Source organism: Chiloscyllium plagiosum, unplaced genomic scaffold (assembly GCF_037043375.1).
Source record: "Chiloscyllium plagiosum isolate Xiang-an unplaced genomic scaffold, Cpla_swu_hap1 HiC_scaffold_38, whole genome shotgun sequence".
In the NCBI taxonomy this organism is placed as follows: domain Eukaryota; kingdom Metazoa; phylum Chordata; class Chondrichthyes; order Orectolobiformes; family Hemiscylliidae; genus Chiloscyllium; species Chiloscyllium plagiosum.
The window spans coordinates 84,433,000-84,439,638 of record NW_028270176.1 but is presented as its reverse complement, the minus strand read 5'-3'; the positions used below and the strand labels follow the sequence as shown (position 1 = coordinate 84,439,638).

Genomic DNA, 6,639 nt, shown 5'->3' with positions numbered 1-6,639 from the left:
GGCAGAGCGGCAGCACGGAAAGAAAGAAAAGAAAGTAATTCTTGTTCCCCATATCTCACTGACGCTTGGATCATTTTCTCCAACGTGTCAAAGAACTGCTGTGTTCAGTCACATGAGATCTCAAGTTGGAATCTCCTAGAAACCCACAGATTTCCCCCTGAGTTGACTGCTGATGTCCTCAAGGGTACTATGTACAGTCATCCTGGGCCACGAGGAGGGGATGGTGTGGGTTTATAACTTGAACTGGTAGTGACAGATTTTATAAACTTGTATTACAGGATATTACAGGTGGACATTCAGATGGTAATCTCAGTAAATATTCTGCCAAACTCTAATTGAATTACTCAGTATATCAGGACCTGGATATTCGCATTGTGTGTGAGTGAGTGTTGTGTTCCAGATCAATCCCATTTGCTGCTTAAAAATTCTCCTTTGAATCATCGCATTCTCGCAAAAGGTCTCCCCAAACCTTCAATGTGTCAGGTAATCCTTTTATGATGATGTGCTGAGTGTAAGGTTTATTATTCGAATGTGTAATTTTTGTATAAGGATGTCTCAGAGAGGGAGCTGAATATTCTTAAAGGGGAGAATAACCATTTTGAGGGGAGGCTGTTGTTTATTGGTATCAATGACATAGGAATAGAAGAGTTCACATTGTTGGATCATTGGAATCTCTTGTGGGGTAGAATTGACATCCATCAGAAGGATGGATTGTACCTGCACTGGAAGGGAACAGTTGCTAGTGCTATTCAGGAGGCATTAAACCAGTGAAGGAATGTGGGTAAACCCAGAGAGAGAGTGAGGAAGAGCTAAGTCTGACGCTGGTACAGTTCAGACGTCAAACGGTCAAGGCAGACAAGGGCAAGGCACAGAATGAGCAGTTACACTGCATTTATTTCAATGCAGGAGGCCCGATAGGTCGGGCAGAGGAGCTCAGGGTATGGTTTTGAACATCGCACTGGGATATTATAGCAATTACAGAGGCATGACTTAATGATGGATAGGACCAGCAGCTTAATGTTCCAGTGTATAGATGCTATCGCAAAGATAGAAAGGGGGCAACAGAGCAAGGGGAGAGATATTTTTGATTAGGGATAACATTACAGCTGGGATTCAAGAGGGTATTCCTGGGAGTACATCCAGGCAGGTGATACAGGTGGAACTGAGAAATAAGAAAGGGATGATCTCCTTATTGGGATGGTACTATTGACCCCCCCTTCCCCAATAGTCAGCAGGGAGTTGAGAAGCAAATTTACTAAGAGATGACTTCTCTGTAAGAATAGTATGGTTGTGTACAAGACTTGACCTTCTTTGTTATTCATTCACAGGATGAGGGTGTCACTGGCTGGGCCCAAAGGGCAGTAAAGAGTCAACCACATTGCTGTGGGTCTGGAGTCACATGTAGGCCAGATCAGGTAAGGATGGCAGATTCCTTCCCTGAAGGATATTAGCGAATCTGATGAGATTTTTTTTCGCAATAATCAACAATGGATTCATGGTCTTTAATAGATTCTTACTTCCAAATTTTTATTGAATTCATATTCCACTCTCTGCCGTGATGGGATCCAAACCCTGGGCCCCAGAATGTTATCTGGGTGACTGGATTATCCATCTAGTGATAATCTCACTAGGCCATTTGGCAGGGTGAGTGACTGAGGTATCCGTGGGGCAGCACATCACCACCAAAGATCCCATGGTCTCTGCGGAAGATAGAAAGGGCTGGGGAGGGAGATATATCCCTGGTGGTGGGGTCTGACTGTAGGTAGCGGACATAGCAGAGGTTAATGGAGATTAGTGGGTGGCAGGTGAGGACTGGGGGGTTATATTCTTATTGTGGTTGGAGGGGTGGGGGGAAGGCGGAGGTACAGGAAGTGGAGGATATGCGTTGGAGCGCATTGTTAATCACGTGGAAGGGAAATGTGGTCCTTGAAATAGGAAACCTTTCTGGGATGTCCTGGAGTGGAACTGCTTCTCCTGGGAACAGATATGGCAGAGGCGGAGGAATTGGGAGCACAGGATCACGTTTTTATAGTAATATACTCGAGGGAAATCAGGAGAGCAAAAAGGGGACTTGAAATATCTCTAGGAAATAGTTTAAGGAGAATCCAAAGAGATTCTACAAATACATTAAGGATAAAATAATAACCAGACAGAGAATATGATCCCTTAAAGATCAACAAGGCCATCTATGGAACAACAAGAGGTGGGAGAAATACTATGCTATTCTATTCTAGAGAGTTTGGAGAAATAAATAGTGATCACTGGAAAAGTGTCTATATTACAGAGGTGGAAGTACTGGATGTCTTAAACAGTAGCAAGGTGGATAAATCCCTGGGACCTGATCAGGTGTATCCCAGAAATATGTGGAAAGCTAGGAAGGTGATGGCAGTGCCCCTCCCTGAAGTATTTATATCATTGTTTGTGACAGATGAGATGCTGGAAGATGGGTGCCATTATTTTAAAAAAGTGGTAAGGAAAGGCTAGGGAACAAGAGAACAGTCCACCTAACGTCAGTGGTAGGTAAGTTGTTGGAAGGGATTCTGAGCGACAGGATTTACATGTATTTGGAAAGACGAGGATTGATTAGGGATAGCTAACGTGGCTTTGTGTGTGGGAAATTCTCTCTCTCTAACTTGATTGAGTTTTTTTGAAGATGTGACAAAGATGATTGATGAAGGCAGACTGTGGATGTTGTCTACATGGACACTGAACAATGTTCCACAAAGCAGACTGGTTAGCAAGGTTAGATAACAACATGAAATGGCAGGAGAACGAGCCATTTGGATACAAAACTGGCTTGAAGGTAGGAGGCAGAGGGTGGTGATGGAGGGTTGCTTTGCGGACTGGAGGCCTGTGAGCAGCATTGTCCTGCAGGAATGGATATTGGGTCCTTAAATAAATGACTTGGATGTGAATATGAGATATGGTCAGTGGGTTTACAGAAGACACCAAAATTGGAGGTGTAGTGGACAATGAAGAAGTGGACAAGTTCAGAATGCAACAGTATCTTGACCAGATGGGCCATTGGAGCGAGGAATGGCAGACTGGGTTCAATTTTGACAAATGTAAGCTGTTGGATTTTGGAAAGGCAAATCAGAGCAGGACTTGTACACTTAATGGTAAAGTCCTTGGGAATGTTGCTGAACATAGAGACCATGGAGTGCAGGTTCATTGTTCCTTGAAAGGAGAGTCGCAGGTAGGCAGACTAGTGAAGATGGGGTTTGGTATGCTTATATTTATTGGTCAATGCATTGAGTACAGAAGCTGGGACGTCGAATTGTGGTTGGACAGGACATGGATTAAGCCATTTCAGGAATTCTGTTTTAAGTTCGAAATTCCCTGTTCTGGAAAGGATGTTGTGAATCTTGAAAGAGTTCAGACAAGATTTACAAAGACTTTGCTAGGGTTGGAGGATTTGGACTACAGGGAGAGGCTGAATAGGCCAGAGTTAATTTCCCTGGAGAGTCAAAGACTGGGAGGTGACTTCATGGAGATTTACAAAATCATGAAGGGCATGGATAAGGTGAACAGCCAGGGTCCTTTCCCCCCAGTTAGGTGGGATCAAAATAAGATCACATGGGCTTAGGTTGAGAGGGCAAAGATTAAAAACGGATCTAAGGGGCAAAGCTTTTAAGCTGTGTGTGGTGCATGTGTGGAATGAGCTGCCAAATGAAATAGTGGAAGCCGATACAATTACAACATTTGAAAGGCATCCGATTGGGTACATGAATAGGAAGAGTTTCCAATGATACGGACCAATAGCTGGCAAATGGGGCTCCATTTGTTGAGGATTCCTATTTGGCATGGACAAATTGGACCAAAGGTCTGTTTCTGTGCTGTACATCTCTATGACACTAATAAATTAAAATAAGATGTGTTCCTCTTTTGTGGAGAGCTAGCAGAAGCACAGATAATTGTCCTTGAAGCTGAGAAGGTTAAGCAGTGATTTTGACCAAGTGCAAATTTGTTTCTAGGATATCTAATCTGCAGAGAGAGTGGAAATGTTAACAATGTCACAATTGTAGTAACTATTTTCAGGTAATTGGCAAATAATGTGAACATTATTTTATTCAGTAAGTTCTGAGTATCTGGGACAGTCTGAATGGCAGCTGGACACAGACTCAGCAGTTATTCATAAACAGATATGGAATTTTACTTTTTAAGGGAAGATTTGCGGGGCTATGGGCAAATGGGAAGGGAATTGGGACAGATTTGCAGCATCTCCAGAGGGAGAGAGTACATCCCAAATGGGCTGAATAGCCCCAACCCCTGTGCTCTGTGATACTGCCCCATTGACTGTGAATATTGAAGCTCATCCCAGGGCAGAGAGAGGGAGGATCCCACCACTCACCTCACAATGGGCCCCGATGATTGATGTCAGCACAGGCCAATAGGGGGCAGAGGGCCGTATTGGAGGACCAGGTCGTACCAGTTTGTCTTCCAACCAATCGGAGTGAATGAGGGCATCCTCAAGGCTGGAACGAAAGAAAGGCACAAATCGCAGAGATTTGAGAAACTGGAGGACATGAGATAGGGAGCATTCTGTGGCTGGTGAGGAATTATATAAATAAGGAAGAGTTGTGAGGCTGGATGAAGTGGCAGTGAACGGGAGAGTTGAGGATGGAGGAATTTAGAGTTAGTGAGGATTAGAGTCATAATGTTATACAGCAAGGAAACAGGCCCTGTGGTCCAACCAGTCCATGCCAACCATAATTGCAAACTGAACTAATTGTACCTGCCTCCGCTTAGTCCACATCCATCCAAATGTTTCCTATTTATGCACTTATCTGAATGTCTTTTAAATATTGTAATTGTATTCACAGCTACCACTTCCTCTGGAAGTTCATTTCACACATATATTTTTTTTTAAAAAACCCTAATGTCTTTTCTCAAATCTTTCTCGTTTCTTCTCAAAATGAATGCACCCGAGATTTGAATCCCCCTCTCCCTCGTCCATTCACCTTATCTACACTCTTTCTGATTTTATAAACCTCTACTAAGGTCACCCCTCAACCTCCTGCACTCCAGTGAAAAAAATTCCAGCCTATCCAGCCTCTCCTGAGAACACAATCCCTCCATTCATGGCAAAATGCAGGTAAATCTCTCCTAAACCTGCTCCAATTTAATAATATCCTTCCTATAACAGCACAACCAGAACTGGACAGAGTAATCCAGAAGAGGCCTCTCCAACATCCTGTACATTCTCAACATAACGTCCCAACTCCTGTACTCAAAGGTCTGAACAATGGAGGTAAGTGTGCTAAGCACCTTAACCACCCTGTCTACATGTAACACAAACTTCAAAGACGTGAACCCCTCGGTCTCTTTGTTCCCATATCACTACTCAAGGCCCTACTTTTATTGAGTATAAGTACTACCCTTGTTTTATTGTCAGGATATTTTGCATTTATTCCAATCCAAAAATCCTCTGAGTATAAAAGCAGTAGGAGTATAATTAAGAGGGAAATCAGGAGGCAAAAAAGGGACATGAGATAGCTTTGGAAAATAGGTGAAGGATAATCCAAAGGGCTTTTGTAAATACATGAGGAGCAAAAGGCTAACTAGGGAGAAAATAGAGACCCTCAAAGATCAGCAAGGCAGCCATTGTGTGGAGCTGCAGGCGATGGGCGAGATAGGAAACAAGTATTTTGCATTAGTGTTTACTGTGAAGTACATGGGACATATAGAATGTGGGGAAATAAATGGTGACATCTTGGAAAATGTCCATATTACAGAGGAGGAGAAGGTGCTCAATGAGTGGCTAAGGAGCTGGTGCAGGGGAAAAGGATTCACGTTTTTTGGATCATTGTGATCTCCTCTGGAGTACAGTTGACCTGCATAAGAAGGATGGATTATACCTGAATTGAAAGGTGTCTAATATCTAGGCAGAGAGACTTGCTGGTGATACTCGGGAGGCATTAAACCAGTGAGGGAGTGGGTGTAAACCCAAGAAGATAGTGAGGAAAGAGATATGTCTGAGGCTGGTACAGTTCAGAAGTCAAATAGTCAAGGCAGGCAAGGGCAAGGCACAGAATGAAGTCGGACTGAGCAGTTGCACTGTATTTACTTCAATAGAAGAGGCCTGACAGGGAAGGCAGAGGAGCTCAGGGTATGGTTTTGAACATGGCACTGGGATATTATAGCAATTACAGAGGCATCACTCAGGGATGGATAGGACTGGCAGCTTAATGTTCCAGGGTATAGATGCTATAGGAAGAATAGAAAGGGGGACAAGAGAGGAAGGGGAATGGCATTTTTGATTCGGGATAACATTATGTTTTTGCTTAGGGAGGATATTCCTGGGAGTACGCCCAGTGAAGTTATTTAGGTGGAACTGGGAAATAAGAAAGGGATAATCACCTTATTGGGGATTTCTGCATGGATTTCGTCCGGGTGCTCTGGTTTCCTCCCACAGTCCAAAGATGTGCAGGTTGGGTGGATTGTCCAGACTGAATTGCCCATAATGTTCAGGGATGTGTAGGTTGGCTGGCCCTGAGAAATGCAATGTTATAGGAGGAGGTTAGGAGGCTTTGCAGATCAGTATTAATATGATGGGCTGAATGGCCTGCTTCCACACTGTTGGGAGTCTCTGATAATTCTACTAGTTTTAAAGTAGTTACAGAAAATAATATACCAGAT

General features: G+C 43.5%; 1 long non-coding RNA gene across 1 annotated transcript; it reads left to right on the top strand.

Annotated features, from left to right (window-relative positions):
* The first annotated feature begins 275 nt into the window (after positions 1 to 275).
* Positions 276 to 5,235, top strand: LOC148139716 (uncharacterized). Its single transcript, XR_015753586.1, has 3 exons — positions 276 to 382; positions 1,329 to 1,415; positions 5,147 to 5,235. It is a non-coding gene; the product is annotated as an uncharacterized LOC148139716 (long non-coding RNA).
* Positions 5,236 to 6,639: the final 1,404 nt, after the last annotated feature.